This window comes from Lissotriton vulgaris, chromosome 1_1 (genome assembly GCF_964263255.1).
Source record: "Lissotriton vulgaris chromosome 1_1, aLisVul1.2, whole genome shotgun sequence".
In the NCBI taxonomy this organism is placed as follows: domain Eukaryota; kingdom Metazoa; phylum Chordata; class Amphibia; order Caudata; family Salamandridae; genus Lissotriton; species Lissotriton vulgaris.
Genome location: NC_141685.1, coordinates 1,953,837,998 through 1,953,855,640, shown reverse-complemented (window position 1 = coordinate 1,953,855,640; position 17,643 = coordinate 1,953,837,998). Strand labels below are relative to the sequence as shown.

The following is a 17,643-nucleotide window of genomic DNA, read 5'->3' as shown; positions in this document are numbered from 1 at the left end:
CTCCGCCGGGAAGATGCGATCGGACTGCGGAAAGAACCGCTGGCACCATCATGGAATGCAAGCTTATCATATTTCCGAATAGCCTGGGAGGGAAGCCCGAGACACCAGCAGACACCTCTTTGAGCGGTGGCGATCAGACAGCATGTAATTAGACCTTGGTAGGCGGGTCTGCAAAGAATTTGAACGCTGACGGGCATTGAAGCTCAAAATGCGCGACATACATGCAAAAATGGGCGGCTGAGGACGATACAGGGGCTTGTAGCGGAGTTTGATGTGATGGTTTGGAGATATTGTTCATGTATAAAATAAAAGATCTGCATTAGATTGAGTAAAAGCTATTTGGTATTGTTGTTCTGTTGATCACAGTTAAGTTACAAACACCAGGTAATTCAGTCAATTACCTGCATGCTGAATTAAAAAATTAGAGCAGCCGATCAGGATTTAAGGCGGCACAACTGTATTGATCTGTACAGTAAAATTCTCTAAGCTGTAATGTATGGCATACATATTGGTTGTTATGGAACGTTTAAAAATCATAATAATAATAAAAACAAATTTAACTAATGTCCTCCGCGGTGCGGGCGTACTACTGAGTGGGCGGGACTGCGTAGGCCAATGGTCGTGTGCAGCACCCAGAAGGTAGCGCTCACATCGGCCGTTGGCCGACACGAGCAAGGAACGGGTTAAACAAAAAATTAGAAGAGTGAGGTCCATACTGTATCTATCTAAAGATGAGGATAAGTCAAAGAAATTGCCTGTGGCAAAAATGAGATGTTGCATAAACCAGAGGTGAAAAAAAAATTGCAGAGGCCTGAAGGGAAAAGGGGGTTACTGTTGTGTAAAAGGTGTGGTACTAAGGGTCATTTGCACAATTCTAAAATATGTCCTGCAATAGATAAGAGGGGGCATTTTGGTAGAGTGTGCAGATCAGTGCCCAGGAGAGTGATTTGAATATCAATGGAGGCAAATGTGCAACTAAATTCCCAGCATGTGACACCGCAGTAGATGGTGTGGGTATATGGGTGCTAGTGGACTTGTGTTCTTGGTGTACCATAATTTCCCATGATTTGGTGATGATATGACCTAACAAGATTATTTTGCCCCCTGAGATATTTCCAGGGGGTCCTCGGACCATAAAAATCATTCAGTTGGTTATTTTTAGGCCAACGTAGAATTTGGCGGGCGCCGCACCTTTGGAAAACTGTATGTGGCAAAAAGTGGACATTCTTTGTTTAAGTTGGCCGCTTCAGGAAGAAATGGGCATCACATTAGTCCCAAAAGCGGATCCCCCTGTGTGCACCATTGTTGAAGGGAATTGGGGTTGAAGCAATAATTTACTGGTGTTTTCAGTGACATATTGGGAAAGTATCAGGGTTTTAAGCACTATATAAAATTACATGACAATATTATGCCTTCGCGCCCCAGGGTCAAAAATTTACCATTGTCATACAGGGACAGACTTAAACCTATATTGCAAGACTTGCGTGAGAAAAAGATTATTGAACCTGTGGAATCTTCACCTTTGATTTCTCCAGTGGTGTTTTCGGTTAAATCTTCTGGGGAATTGAGGCTGTGTGTCCATTTACGCAACATTAACCCCTTTGGTGCTTGTGACCGAATGGTTCCGTCATGAGCAACAGTGCTTGTGTGCTCATGATGTAACCATTCCATTGTGTGCACAAGCGCACTGAATCCCTTTACTGTAAACAGCAGAGGGATTTCCTTTATTTTTTTTTGGGCCTCGATAGGTGGGGGAGGAAGAGCTTCCCAACCTCCAGAGGCATTTTTTTCCTTCAATGTAATGACGATTGCTCACATGTCGAGCTGACATCATTACATTGAAATCAGACCGAAACTTAGTTTCAGTGCTCCTGGGGCTATCTCAGCCCCCGAGCACCATAACATATGGGAGAGGTATCATTGGAAAGGGGCAAATCACCCCTTTCCAATGGTACCCCTCCCTCGTGGTTCCCTTCTTGGGGATCGCCCCAGGAGGGCAATCCCAAAGCAGTGATCCACCCACTAGGCACCAGGGAGGAGGGAGCAGCCCCTTGAGCTGGGGAAGGGTCTTTGCTCCCCCATATATACATTTGGCATATTCAGTATCTATGCCCTCACCCCGGGGGTGGGGGGCAGAAAGCACCCTAGAGTCCAGGGATTATTTTTTTTATAGTTCAGGGGCTACCACCCCCTCCACAAAAAACGTCAAAACCTTTGACCCCCATTTTCCCTTCTCCTCCCCTGGAGACAGACGGGTGAAATAGCCCCTGGGGGGGGGGGGGCAGAAATCCCACTAGGGATTAGGTTTTTTTATACATAGGGGTGGGGGCTGCCAGAATGGGTTTTTTTGCCAGAGACTTTCTGTCCCCCTTCTCCGTGGCAGAAAGCCCACGAGCCACAGGGATTTTTTTTTTAAAGTTATGGGGTGGGGGCTGCCCAGAATTGCATGCCAATAACCCCCCATAAAAAATCAAAAGCCACAGTCTCTCTGCCTCCTCCGGTAGGCAGATGGGGGCAATATCCACTGATTTGCCATCCCCCTCACCCCCGGGTGGGGGCAGAGAGCCCGCTAGGGGCAAGGGATTATGCGGTTTCCTTTAATTGTTTTCATACCTATGGGTTGGGGCTACCCAGAATGGGCTTGCTAATGTCCTCCCGCATTCCCTGAAAAAATGTCCACAGTCCTGGTGAGAGCCACGCCACACAAGTCGCCCAATCCTGGATTCCCCTGGATGTCTAGTTTAAAAAAATGTATAGGCTTGCCAGGTTTCCCTAGGTGGTGGCAGAGCTAGGGTCCAAAATCCACAACTAGTCACATTGCATTTTTCCTGTGAAAACTGACCCTTTTTCCGCAATGTGTCCACGTTGTGTTTTGGGCCGTTTCCTGTCACAGGCACTAGGCCTGACCACACAAGTGAGGTATCCTTTTTTTTTTTTTTTCTTGATCAGGAGACTTGGGTTAAAGCTGGGTGGGTGGAACTTTGTGGATCCACTCAGATTCCAGAACTTTCCATCACAGAAATGTTGGGAATTTTTTTTTTCTACAAAGTTTGCGGTTTGCAAGGGATTCTAGGTAACAGAACTTGGTGAGAGCCACACACGTCACCCCATCCTGGATTTCCCTGGGTGCCTAGTTTTAAAAATGTATAGGTTTGCTAGGTTTCCATTGGTGCCGGCAGACCTAGGGCCCAAAATCCGCAGGTAGGCACATTGCAAAAAAAGGGTCAGTTTTCACTTTAAAATTATGATGTGTCCATGTTGTGTTTTTGGACGTTTCTTGTCGCGGGTACTAGGCCTAACCACACAAGAGAGGTACCATTTTTATCGGGAGACTAAGGGGAACACACTAGTAGAACAAGTGTTATTACCAATTGACTTTTTCTGTTTTTCTGTCTTCCAAAATGTAAGACCATGTGTAATAAAGAAGCCATTTTGAAAATGTCCTCTAATTCACATGCCTGTATGGGTATCCATAATTTCGGAGATGTGCAAATGTTCTCTGCTTCTAAACTCTATATTTGGTAATTATATAGGTTTCCTTGGTACCTATTTTTCACTCTTTATATTTTACCAGATGGATTGCAATATACCCAGTACGCAATGAAAAACCATTGCAAGATGCTGCTCATTATTTGACTCTGGGTACCTCGTGTTCTTGGTGAACCTACAAGTCCTATAAATCTGCCATACTTAGAAGAACTTACAGGTGAAAACGTTGTCGCAAATGGCTGTTTAGTTCAAGTCATTTTCAATATTTTATTATTTCAATTGTTAGTTTCTATAGTAAAACCTTGAGGGATCTACACAATGAACCCCTGCTGAATTCAGAATTTTGTCTGCTTTTCAGAAATGCATAGTTTTCCGGGATTCATCATTGGTATCTCACCCATTTCTACCACTAACTGTAAGAAGGTTGTAAGCTCAAAAAAGAGGAAAAATAGGCCATGTCCCAGTAAAATGCCAAAACTGTGTTGAGAATTTTGGTTTTCTAACAAGTCTGCCTGTTCCTGAAATCTGTGAAGATGGAGATTTTAGCACCACAAACCGTTTGTTGATACATTTTGCAGGGAAAAAGACAGACACTTTCTTCTGCAGCACTTTTTTCCTAAAAAAATCAAACCAGAATTAGGTGTATTTTGTCCAAGTTCTCGGAATCCTCAAGATGTTTGAAGAAAAGGACGCAAATTTGGCGTGGATGCCTTATGTGGACAAAAAGTTACAGGGACCTAAGCGCAAGCTACCCCAAATAGCAAAAAAAAGCCATATCACAAGAGGGGGAGGGGGTGGGGGGGGGGGATGCTTACCAGCGTAAGGGTTAAAAATACCATCTAGGTGGACGCTCACCCTCTTCCCAATCTCCATGAGAGGACCACTGGTGTTCTTGCGTTTATATCTGCCCAGTGCCTACCACCAGGTGTCTTTATAGGAGGAATCCAAAAATCTCACGCCATTTATTAATCCAGTGTCGGAGGGAGGGTCGGAAATGAAAGCTAGGAGGCCATATGGGGTGTGCAATTATGATAAGGATTTATTGTTGTCCACAGTTATGATGGGAAAGGAACACAAAGAATAAACATATGATTAGCTGTTGAAGTTGTGGGATCGTGGTGAAGTCCTTCCGGATGTAGTTGTGGGTGATTCGTTGTAGATGTTTGTTGTAGATGTAGAGTCTTTGTTTCAATTAGGGGATGCCTCTGTGTGCACTGCTGGGTCCCGGGATACTCCAAGAAAAGAACATCAAAAGAAAATGGCGGTAAGTTGGCTGCTTTGCAGAGCTCCTTCTGTCACCCTTCACCGTTTTAAGTGCTCAGCAAGCTATACAGTTGAGAGGACGGTGGGACATGTGAGGAAGGGTAGTGCAAAGGTAGAGCGGGTCGACAAAATGATTCTGTGTAAACCTTAGCGCTTTTCCTTACTTTTGGGGCTGGTGGAGGGTTTTGGGGTCGAGTATAGGTGTCACCTTTAATAAATAGGGATATTTTGAGGAGGCCATAAACAAACGACAAACAAGAAGAAAACAAACGAACGGCCTATACGAGGCCAAAACCAAAGTACGGCACCCCGCCTGTCTCTGCCTCCCTTTGTGCTCTCCGTTCTCTCTCACCCCCTTAGTTGTCCCCGGTTACTGCTGCACTCACCGCCACAACTCTCCAGAGTTATGGCGGCAAGTTCGCGTCTCCCGGGGGCGTCCACCAGTCCTCGCTCCACGTCTCTGGTTCCTCGGCAGCGTCGGGGATGTGGTCGGTCCTCGCGGTTTCCTGGCTTCGCTCCACAGGGTGGTCTGGCATCCTGGGTTCTTCCTGCTTTTCTTCGTCGGCGTCCTCGGATCCTCCGTACTCCTTGGCTTCCTGGTTCGCCCCGTCTTCCCGGGTGAAGTCCTTTTTCCACACCTCCCTTGCTTCAGATTGGTCATCGGCCTCAACTCTTTCCACGTCATCCTGCAGAGGAGAGGGCGGGAGGAATGCGTTAACCCTACTGGTGCCGGCTCCTTTCTCTTCAACCCGCGAGGGTCGAGCTCCCGATCAGGGTGTACACGATCCCCATTCGTGTTCTCCCTGACATCCAGAAAGGTTGTTTAGGTTCTGTCGTTTGGTTTGGGCTAGTGTGGCTTGTGTTTTTAAAAGGCTATTGACGGAGACACTTGAAGGCCTAAGTGGAGCTGTTGCTTTCCAAAATGAAATATTGGTGTTAGGTAAAAAATGCGAAGAGCAAAGCTGCAATTTTAAAGGTGTTGGCAGCCTTATCCTCAAAGGGGCTTGCTCTGCATGCCGGGAAATGCTTATTCAAAAAATGCTAAGTGAAGTACCTAGGACATCGCAACCTCAGTGCAAGCAGTAAACTCAAGAGCAAACATGTGGAAAACATTACCAAAGCAACAGTTCCAATTTGCAAAGAGCAGTTAGTGGCTTTTCTTAGTTTGAATCCATTTTATGGCAAATGTATCGCCAACTATGCTTCCAAAGTGAATCCTTGCTGGTGTTTTCTGTACAAACCAAAATGCTACGTTTGAATGGATGATAACATGTGTGCTGCGATTGAAGTGTTGAAGGGGTTGATAGTAATAGCACCATGTCTCAATCGTTCATTGTTGGGAGGCAATGTATTGTAATGGTAGATGCTAGTAACCGTGGGTTAGGAGGTGTGCTGATGCATAGGGACCAGGGCAAGGAGTGCAATGTGGCATATGCATCTAGCTCCTTACTACAGCTGAAAAAAACTATTCAGTGATTGAGAGGGAGTTGGTGGCCTGTGTATTTGGAGGGGGATGTTTTATGACCTTTATATGGGGGACTAAATTAATCATCAAAGATGATCACAATCCCTTGGTGCACATGATGGCGCCAGGATGCTGGGCGCTACATGTCTGTTAGGTTAGCCAGGTTATCTTCTTGTCTGCAGAGTTTTCAGGATTAGTTGGAGTATGTGCCAGGTAAGGTTAAGTGCATGCCAATTGTATGTCTAGGTTACCATTACCTGGTAGTGATCTTATGGACGGAGACACGAAGAAGTGTGAAGTGGCAATTGTGATGCAGGGCGTCAGTTTAGTGGGGTTAGGTCTTCCTATTGCTAAGGAACCTAAGAGGGAAGAGACGATGAAGGGGTGAATTGAATTGGGTGTTAGTTTATTTCAGCCGGATGTCCTGAGGAAAGGAAGGTGCCTGTTGAATTGATGGGGTATTTCAAGTTATGGGAGAAATTGGCTTTGGTGCTTAGGAAAAAGTTCATTCCCCTTTTAATTTGAGCGAAACCATAGTGGATATTACACATTATGGTCATCTTGGTATATCTGGCACAAGGAGGCGCATGAAAGTGAATTTTGGGTGGCCAGGTAAGGATGTGTGGTAAGTGTTTGTCTAGTAACAAGTCTGCCTAGGATTTGTCTACCGCAACCTGTGGATTTCCCGTAGATCCTTGGTTGAAGTTGGATCTTGACATCATCAGCCCCTTTGAACCATTACCAAAACAGGAGGCTTTTGCTGTTGTTCTGGCCAGAGATTAAAATGGTGATAGATGTTACGTTAGAGGTCGTGGTGGAATTTCTGGAAGACGTTTTTTGCACTCCCCAATAAATAGTAACCAACATGTGGCCCCAATTTGTCAGTAAGTATATGGAGAGGTATTTGGAGAAGTGTTGGGTGTAGCATAAGAGAGTTGCAGTTTTTCATTCTGATGTGAATGGTCAGGTTGAGAGCTTCAACCGCGTGGTCAGGGAGACTATCCAGCTCTCTGTGAAAGGTGGGTTGAGTTTGAGAAATGCATTGCAATCCATGCTGTTAGTTTATTGGACTTAGCCCAATTCGGTGACCTCTGTGAGCCTGTTTGAGCTGTTGAAGGGACGTAAACCCAGCACCAGGTTAGTACCGTGGTGGTTGAAGAACAAAGTAAAAACGGTAGGTGAAATAGCCGAAGTGCATTTTAAAGTAATTGCAAGTAGATTGGAGGATTGCAAAACAAAAATAAAAGAGGATTTAAGAAGAAAGAAAGGAGCAGGAAGCAAGCAGATTGTGATGGTTGGCAACTTGGTTAGTCTTAAGAAGAGGGCTATCGTAGGGAAGGTTTTTTCTAGTTGGTTAGATCCAGTTTGTGTCATTGATGTTTTCAGGAGTGTGGTACTAGTGGATGGGGCGGAGTCTGGAATCTCAAAAGGTTGTCGCTATTCAAGAGTGGAGGTTTGTGCTGTGACAAGTCGGGTAGTGATGCGTTTTTTGGACATGTCTGAAAGGGAGTGTGCCAAGAGCGCATGAATGAGCGTGTTCACTAGGTTGGGTAGAACTGATGTGGTCAAGGTTGCCCCCAGAAGTGTTAGATCACGATGAACACCTTTGAAGTTCAAGGATTTTGTCTGAAAGTTAAAAAAAAAAAGTAATGTACAGGAAGGTGGTGTGTTGTATGCATGAGCTTGTTAGGCCTGTTGGGCTTGTGCATTGCTGTGATCGAGCGAGACGTGTTATGTCCGTGTCTATTTCATAAGAAGCAGGCTTGTGGGGGTTAAGCTGTGGTTTGGCTTGCGAGACGGAGAATTTTTCATTCCATGGCAAGGGTTGTTTATATGGTAGGGCGGTGGCAGTTGCCGGCAGAGGAAGGCTGGACTTGTACTTGTTAACATGCTTGCAGATTAAACATTCCTGTCACCATACCATCCATTTCCGGTATATTCCTTGTAATCAAAGGAAGTTGCATCTCAGTGATGGTCTCCACTTCTTACACACTTGTTGACAGAAAGGGGCATATGGTCTGTGAACATTTTCTGCTTAGTATTTTACTCAGTAGCTGAGTCATGAAATGTAATTGTCCTATCAAAACCCACAAGGTCCCGTGCTCACTAAGCCACTGGAGTCAAGCTATCCTGGCTAAAGACGGCTGATAGCCAGACACCGGTCTTAGGATGCTTGATTCCGGCCCAGGGAAGACATGGCTTGGCAGATCGGGCTGGACTGTTCCCATGAGGCACAGGGTCAAGACTGATTTGCATATGGCCATGTCTGAACTGGGGTGGCTTGGTGAGCAAAATAACGATGGATTAAACCCAGATCTGTGGTTGGGGGTGAATGTTTTGTCAATGTGCAACATTCCGTCCATCATCTTGTGTGTTTTGCTGTTCACCCTATGTGGGAAGGGTATGCCCAGACGTAGGTCCCCTGCTCACTAAGCCACTGGAGTCAAGCTATCCTGGCTGAAGACTAATGATTTGCATATGGCCATGTCTGAACTGGGGTGGCTTGGTGTTCAAAATAACGAAGGATTAAACTCTGATCTGTGACTGGGAGTGAATGTTTTGCCAATGTGCAACATTCTATCCATCATCTTGTGTTTTTTTATTGTCCTATCATGGCCAGTCCATCCCACTCTGTGATGTGGTAAGGTAGGTCCTCCTTTTATTGGCTGCTCGAAAGGTGAAACAAGGTCAGCGAACAAGAGGAGATGGCAGGATCTTTCTTCAGTCCCTTCATTCAGGAAACTGAGGCTTCCCTCCTGCCGCCCGAGATGCGGCCTTTTAAGTTTTTGGTATTGTTTGGGTGCGGGCATATATGTGTGCTTGTGTGTGGATGCCGTGAATAGGTGTGTTCATGTGCTGGGTGTGTGCGTGTGTAAGAGCGAGTGTATGTGCCTTCCCCAACATACCTGCATGTTGTGGGCTGCCACTGCCTTTTCCTCAGTGCCATTGGGCTCAATTAAACAGTGTTTTGCTGGCATGTGGGTCTCCACTATATTTTAGCACAAAATGTGTGCAACTTTGATGCCTGGGCGTAGTTTGCACAAAAAAACACAAGAGATGCAAACCGAGCATAGCTCATGATGCAAAATTACTTAAATTACGGTGGTGTGATTTAAATTTTGCCTGTTATACAGAATCTTACGGATTACTTTTGTAGACAAGGCTTTAATGACCCACTCAAACAAACCATGGCAGTAGACGATTTGCACTGTGATAGTCCTAATTTGGCTCTATTTGTGAGGATTTTATATTGTTTTGACAACAGTATTTTTTTTTATCCCATGGTTGTAATTTTATTATGCTCTACCTGATGGATGTCTTGTAGAGAAGCTTATGACCAACATAGTAGGGTCTGAGTTTATGACCGGGACAAACCAATGATAAAACACTTAAACCCGGAAGTGTTGGCAGCCATTTTGGGACCCGCTTTCAGCAGATTCCCAAAAACAACATAAAAATAAAGAAAAGAGGAGAGGGTGGGAATACCCTGACTCCTAGCCCTGGTGATGGGCCCCCAGGGACCCCACCAGGGCAAAAAAGCATAAAAAAAGAAAATTCTCTGCAAAATCACGAGTATTTGTGATTTTGTGGCAAAATAAAAAATAAATAATAGGGGCGGTTTCTTGCACTTCTTTGATGCTTAGCCCCTGGTTGGGCCAGGTATAATACATATTGGGAAGGGGGGGACGAACGCAGGCCCCTCCCCATGGACTATCTTGGACCGGTAGACCTCCACCTCCCCCAGGACAGGCTGATGATTTTGACTGAAGGGGAGACAGTTGGCCCGTCTCCTGAGACTTTTAAGAGCCCTGGTGTCGACCACCTCCCTGGGGCTACATTAAAAAAAAATGGATTGGGACATTTAGACCCCTCCTTGTGCAGTTAAGGGCCTGGGGGACCATCGCATCCTGGGGGCTCACATTTGATTTAAATGTGGATGGGGGGGGGGGGGGTTACGTGGCCCGCCTTTTTGGGCCATGTATGGCTCTGAAGAGCACCAGCTCACTTGGGCTTTTTAAGTGTTTTAGAAGGAGGAGGGCTGTGCGGCCTCCCCCCATGTCTGTTCACCGCCCCAGGACAGGACCATGAAGATGAAAGGAGGGTGGTCGCATGACCCCCCTGCTGGAGCAATTAATGGCCCTAGGAGCACCCCCAACCCCCCCAGGACTGGCTCTCTGTTCCGGGGTACCCACCCCCGGGGCATAACAGTTTGTTGTCGCTTAGCAGGAGTTTTGACAACTCCAGCCAAGCGAGAGCGAACAGCAAGTCTGTTCCCAGAAGGGGGAGCAGGAAAACTGCTCCTGCCCGCTTGGAGCAGGCTTTTCTTTTTTTCCCAGCTTGTTGTCAAGCATTTTTTGCTGTTCCCTATGTGCAGGAGCAATGCCAGTTCCTGTTAGGGCTCCCCCATGGTCCCCAATGTAGTGCATTGGATGCCCTGGATGGGATCCAGGACAACCACGAGGAAGAGACCTTGCCATGGGGATGGTGTCAAAGGGGCTAAAATCACCCATGGGAGTGGGGCTGCGCAGCCCTCATCAGTAGTTGGGCACATCCCATATAATGGGGTTCCTGGGGCCAAACAGCCTAATATGGGCGCGTGCCCCCCATTGTTTAAAAGGCAAAGGTGAAAGTGTTTTCTTGGCAATTCCACATCTAACAACAATCTCAAATGCTTCTTGGAGGTGAATGCATCGTTGATTTATTTGAACGCAGTTTGTAGTGACTGACAAGTGGGTTTTTTCTTGTCCTTATCTGGTAAGAGCAGAGTCCATGGTTCTCCCTTCAAATTGCCACGAGTATCCAAATGTGCCAATCACCTGGAAGCTTCGTTCATTTGGCCCGGCCACCTTAGTAGTATGCAAAGGTCCTCCCGCCTTTTGCCAGAATGATGGACAGCTTAACAAGAGGCCTGCGAGCACTTTTCCCGCCGACCGGAATGTGAGGACATCTCGACCAAACAGAAGCACTTACTTCATATAGTTAAGATGAAGGTCCTTTGTTTGGTGGAGATTCACTTCTTTGGAGTCTTGTGTTTTCTCTATAGGAAGATTAATGTTATCACAGATTTCTGGATAAAGAATCACAGCGAACAATCTCATTGCCAAAATGCACACAAGGTCACCAGTGAGATTTCCTCGTGCTCCATTATGCAAATGTAGTGTAGAATACGTACTGAAATTTTACCCAAAGAGGTAGCACTCAGTAATTAATCAATAGAAGTTAGTCCACTTTGGTAGATGTTTTACGCAAAACATTGACTCTTGTTGGATAAAGGGGCAGGTGTGGTTCATTTGTGGCCCAGTCACTTACACAGCTACTGACACACTCGCACAGACACTGATACATCCACTCTCATACCTACTCACAGACCTGCTGAGACAATCACACACAGACCACTGAGATTCTTTCTCACACACACTCATAGACCCACTCAGACACTCTCACGCACACTCACAAACTCACTCGGGTGCTCATGCACCCACTCACAGAACCACTCGTACTTTCTCACACTCGGTCAAACACACACCCATTCAGAGACTCGCGCACCAATTCAGACTCATTCAGACACTCATGCACTCACTTACAGACTGACACTCATGGAGGCACTCGCAAACCCACTCAGATATACTCTCATCCACTCACAGACTTTCTCAAACACTATGTGAAACAATTATGCACCCACTAACAGACACTCACACACCCACTCATACCCCCATTGAGACACTAGCTCTCTCACACACTCACTCTCAAAGGTTACATTTTACAGTCAGTGAATACAATTTTAAAAACCTTACAAATTGACTAAAAACAAAGGTTACAGGGACGTTATAGTTCGAAAATGACATTAAAAAATGCCTTAGAAATTTACTGATAAAACCAAAGTTTACAAGGACTTTATAGTTAAACTCCAATTGCACTCGTACAAAACCATTAAAATTCAGCAGTTCTAGTTACCTGACGTAGGTATATCTTAGGCCCCTGCAATGCTCCGCTTATGACCTCACAAATTCATGACCCAGTCATTAATATCACTTATGATCTCCTCCATATAGCCACACACACACACACACGTACAAACTCTTGTATGCCCACACACACCATTCACAGACCCCTACAAGTACTCGTACACCTCCTTGCTCCTCCATGGAGCCACTCACACACCCATTCAGTCTCTCACACAATCATTCACTCATCCTATACAGCCACTCAAACAAACCGTTATTCACGCATACAGCCATGTACTCACCCATGCAGCTACTCACACACACTTATTTCCATCTTCCGTTCCATCTTAGGAACACTACGGAGCTGTTGCAATTCAGGAAAGGGCTAAAACCCTGGCAGTTTTCCATATAGGTCCACGCACACCCGGTAATCAGATAGACCGAAGTCAGCGCCAGGACACCCTTGGGTCACTGTGCGCTTTAGAAATGTAATTCACATAACATAACATTCTTTACATATACAGCAGCTCATACTCGTACAGCCACTGAACACAGCGGCTCACTCACCCATTCAAGCACTCACACACTCTTAAACCCACTTACATACCCTTTTACACATCCTACAAGCACTCCCGTATCCGCTCACTCACCCATACAGTCATTCCCACAGACACCAAACACTCACTCACATAGCCACTCAGTCACCCATGCAGCCAATTACACACCCAGTCACTCACTCAGCCATTCAAACACCCAGTCACTCATCCATACAGCCACTCAAACTGCCACACAGCCACTCACACTCCCACAAAACCACTGACACACCCATATAACCACTCCGATACCCACTCACACACCCATACAACCACTGACACAATCACTCCCACACCTAAAGACCTAGTCAGTAATCCACTTATGCAGCCACTCACACACCCATGCAGCCACTCACACACCCATGCAGCCACTCTCACACCAATGCAGCCACTCACACACTGATCCTTTTACACACCCAAAACACGCTTTGTTTTTGGCTCTGCTGTATCCCATTAAAGAACAGTGCAACTAATACTTACTTGATGGCTCCTTCTACAAGGGTAACCTTTTTGTTGTGGGATTGTAGTGACTGATCCAGTCGCCGAAGTAGCCCCTCTCCAGCAGCGGATCCGTGGTGACTTCAAAGCATGAGGTCATTGTGAAAACTAGAGGCATATGTCTAATGGGTCCATGATGAAAGCAGCACTTCAACAAGGTGGTTGGCTTTACCTACTTGGGATTTATTATTTCAATTTGGCGAACTCTGGGTGACACTGACATGAGTAATACTTCATGCTACTACATGGACCAGCATGCCATAGTGATGGCGATGCCCACTGGGGAGGTCCATTGGTTACTAATTAGGAGCACGTTTGCCTGGAAACTTTGCTGCAACCTTGCCACTGATGAAAAGGAAGAGACCTGAAACGCGCCTGGCAGAGGCTGCCTGTGACTTGTAAACACACTTTGTTTTTGGCTCTGCTTTATCCCATTAAAGAACAGTTCATCTAATACTTACTTGGTGGCTCCTTCCACAAAGGTAACCTTTTTGTTGTGTGTGATCTATAATCACTGAAAAAAAGCAGGGGTCCCAAAACTTGAACGGAATTACACCAAATTGTTCGTTCAGAAAGTGTGCTTTCTAGCTGTCGCCTGAGCCAGCACATGCGCTGCTGTGCGAGACATTTAGTACTGGCTTTTAAAAGTGCTACCGAAGGCTGTTGCCGGCCTCCAGTGTGCGGGTACACTTGCGTCGACGTGCACAGCTGCCATCTGGCTTTTGTTATGGCTCATTAAGCCTTACAATGCTCCTCCACCCCTCTCTCTCTCTCTCTACCCCCTCCCTTCTCCCCCTCCCTTTTCGTCTGCTTCATTTTCCTTTTCATTCTCCTCCACCCCCTCTCTCTCTGCTCTCACTCCCCCCTCCCTTCGCCCCCTCCCTCTCAGTCCGCTTCATTTTCCTTCATGCTTTAGTGCTCAAAGTGTTCAGTTTTCTTATTGTTAAATAAATAGTGTGCGCAATTTGATTTTTTTTACATCATGTGCTCATTGCAGTGCCATGACGTCCTAGTCTTATAATTGCTTTTGTAATTATAATTAAAGTAAATATAATTATACTACATAAATGCTTTTTATAATTACGATGTGCGAAGTAAGGAACAGCAGGCCAATTATTAAAGGCAGAGCCCCCCAAGTAACCAAGTAAGTTGCCAGACCAACACTGCTTCCCTTTGAGCCCGGTGATGGTGGTTAACTTGTAACTTGGTATGTAGTGAATCGCAGCTGGAGCAATCAAGACTCCAGTGCCGCAGAAAGCTTCCTCCAAGACAACATCCCCTGCGAAAGGCAAACAATTGTTCAGAATGCATCAGCTTAATTATGAGCTGTCGCCGCCAGTTAGTCGGATGGCCATAATGACTCCTTCTCCACAAAACTGCCGTGCTTCTCAAGATATTCGTGAATCATGGTGGTGTGTAGCTGGAAGATTAGCCGCCTGTTGCTCGAAAGAAACACCCATGGACTAGTAGGTTTGGCTTTAATTTCTAGTTAGCAGCATTCATGCAAAAGATAATTTCAATCAGTGCAAAAAGTAAGACTTGTTGGCGGGAAAGGGTATGCAAAAGAGGTGCAGTTTTGTTTGGATTTTAATTTTCATTGATTCGTGAATTTCTGCTTGGTGGGATTCAAATATAACTCCATGTCCTGTAAGCATCCTACATTATTAGAACATCTACTGTAATGTTTAGGTTTTTGCCTTAACTTTGTGCAATCGTACCGCGGTTTGTGCATTATTTATTTTTAATGAAGAGTTCAGTCCTCCTGTTAGTCAAGGCATTATGTATTTTAACGCCTTTTTAAGGACTCTTGCTGTAGGATTACTGTAAATCAACTGTTTGGCAAAGCTTCAGGTCTTTAGTTCGTTAAAGAAAAAGTGGTGTTGCACAATAACGCACATCTTAACAGACGCCATCTAGTGCCTAATAAGATTGTGGTTTACTGTTCTCAGCACTTAATCAGCAACACCATCGTTTTTCAGAAGCACCAGTTAATGACGCATTCGTTTACGCAATGGGAGAACAAATAAGTGGTTTGTCCAGAATCACAGTATTCTATTTTAGGGAGCGCTAGCAGGAGAAATGTTCTAATGTTCTAGTGCAAGCTGCCTCCTAATAGGAGCACCAGCATTTTTTCTTTAACAAATTAACCACTGCCATCATCAACTCTCTCTCACTAAATATTTCTCACCCACTTTATCTCACACACTAACTCTCCCAGTCGGTCTCACCCACTAACTCTACCAACCTCTATATCACTAAATAAATTACTCTAGCGCTCGCAATAACTAACTACATATTCCATTCTCTCTAAATAAATAAATAGCTCTCACAATCACTTTAAATAACGGAGTAACTCTCCCACTTAGTCGAACCAAACTATATAACAAACTAACACTAAAACTCTCTCTCAAAAACGAACTCTACAACTTTCTATCGCTAAATAAATAACTCTCACTAACAAACGCTTACTAACAAACTCACTCTCTCTCAATGACAAACTAGGTCTCCAGAAAACTTTCACTATCTCTGAAACGTTATCTCACTACCTAACTCTACTACTATATCTCACTAACTCAACCGTTGCATTTATAAACACTTATAAGGTCCCAAGAGCGAGACCTATTGGCACCCGACGCAGCTTAGCAAAGGTAAATAACTTTAACTTAAACAAAACAGATGCCCCCTTTTTATTCCACAATAGCACATTCGTAAAGAGCGCAAAAAAGAATGATAGTGGGCGGAGGTGGTGGAGAGAGTAAAACCATCTGCTAGAGAGCATTAATGCTTGATGACCAGGCTGGGGTCTATGGTTCAAAGATGTCCTTTAAATCCCTGCCACAGTTTCTAAGCTCCAACAGGATGACTAAGAGGTAGGGCGCTCAGGTCTATGGGAAGTTAAGACTGGTCTTACCTGTCAGTGGGGGCCGCCACGTGCCTGCCCTACCAACTGTATGTAGGTTGAGGCTCTGCGCCTTCTACATGGTGTCACTTTGGGAACCTCTGTGTCCCCTCCAGGTTCACGACCACCGTGGCTCTGCCTGCCTCCAGCACAGCTCATGCGCCGCCTCCCGCCGTCCAGCAGTGTCCTACTCCTTTCGGGAGCGCTGCTTTGGTAACTGGGCATTGGCCAACCTGACTGACTGACTTATTTATAAAGCGCGCTTATGACGAGGCGTCTGTTCGCTATAGAACGGAAGACGAACCGGATTGCCAATAAGAGCATAGAAAAAAGCCAGGTTTTCAGCGCTTTCCTAAAACTGGTTCTATTCGTATCAGAGCGTAGCGTGATGGGCATGGTATTCCACAGTTTCGCTGCCTGGTAAGAAAAGGATTTGCCGCCCCATCGAGCTCTCCTTATTCCAGGCAAACATATTAGGTCTTGGCTGTTAGATCTTAATGTGCAAGGTGGCACATAGCGAGGGAATAAGTTAGTCAAATCTTCTGCCCCTCTTCCATTGAGGCATTTATGGACCAAACAAAGAGCTTTGAATTGGACTCTACGCCTGACAGGGAGCCAATGAAGTTGCCGTATGGCATGCAATGTCGGATGGCGCTTAGGGAGGTCCAGTAAGACTCTGGCTGCCGCATTTTGAATTGATTGAAGTTTTGCAAGCTGTTTTTCCCCCGTACCTAGATACAGTGTGTTGCAGTAGTCTACATGGGACAGTACCAGAGCTCCCATCACTGTTTTCCTCAAAGTGAAAGGAATATATGGCAGGACTTTCCGGAGAACATGGATTGTAAAGAAACAGGTCGATGTAACCTGACTGATTTGATCTGCACAGGTTAGTTCCTTATCAATCATGAAACCGAGGTTCCTAACCTTTTTAGCTGGGAATGGGCATGTACCAGCTTCTGGAGGCCACCAAAGGTGACTCCAGATGGAAGGTCTTGGCCAAACTCAATCACCTCGTTTTTTTCAATATTGAGTTTTAAAAAATTCTCACTCATCCAGCTCTTAACGTCTAGGAGACAGTTACGGAAGCGCTCTGCTGTGGCTTCCACCGTCTGGGAAAGTGACACCACTAATTGGGTGTCATCGGCATAAGACACTAGACGCAGAGCATGCGATTTTATTAGTACTGCCAAAGGTGTCACATACAAATTGAATAAAGTAGGGGAGAGCGCCGATCCCTGGGGGACGCCACATGAGTAGAGTTAAGGCAGTATCTGTAATGCCTATTGTTCCAAGTCTGTTCAGTAGGACCCCATGATTGACAGTATCAAATGCTGCCGTTAGGTCTAGCAAAATCAGGGCAGCTCTTTCTCCGTCATCCATAGTCCTACGGATATCCTCAGTGGCCATGATTAAAGCGGATTCAGTGGAATGACATGACCAAAAGCCATGTTGGGTGGAGTCTAGTAAGTTATTTTGGCCTATGAATACCTT

General features: G+C 45.5%; 1 protein-coding gene across 4 annotated transcripts in view; it reads left to right on the top strand.

Annotated features, from left to right (window-relative positions):
• Positions 1–17,643, top strand: part of SEPHS1 (selenophosphate synthetase 1) — a 305,207-nt gene that overhangs the window by 17,405 nt on the left and 270,159 nt on the right. The window contains exon 1 of one of the 4 annotated variants that reach the window (XM_086919663.1): positions 3,575–3,706. The exons of the other annotated variants lie outside the window; for them this stretch is intronic. The gene's annotated coding sequence lies outside the window, so the exon portion shown is untranslated. Of the gene's footprint in view, positions 1–3,574; positions 3,707–17,643 lie in introns of those variants that run through there. 4 annotated transcript variants of the gene reach the window in all.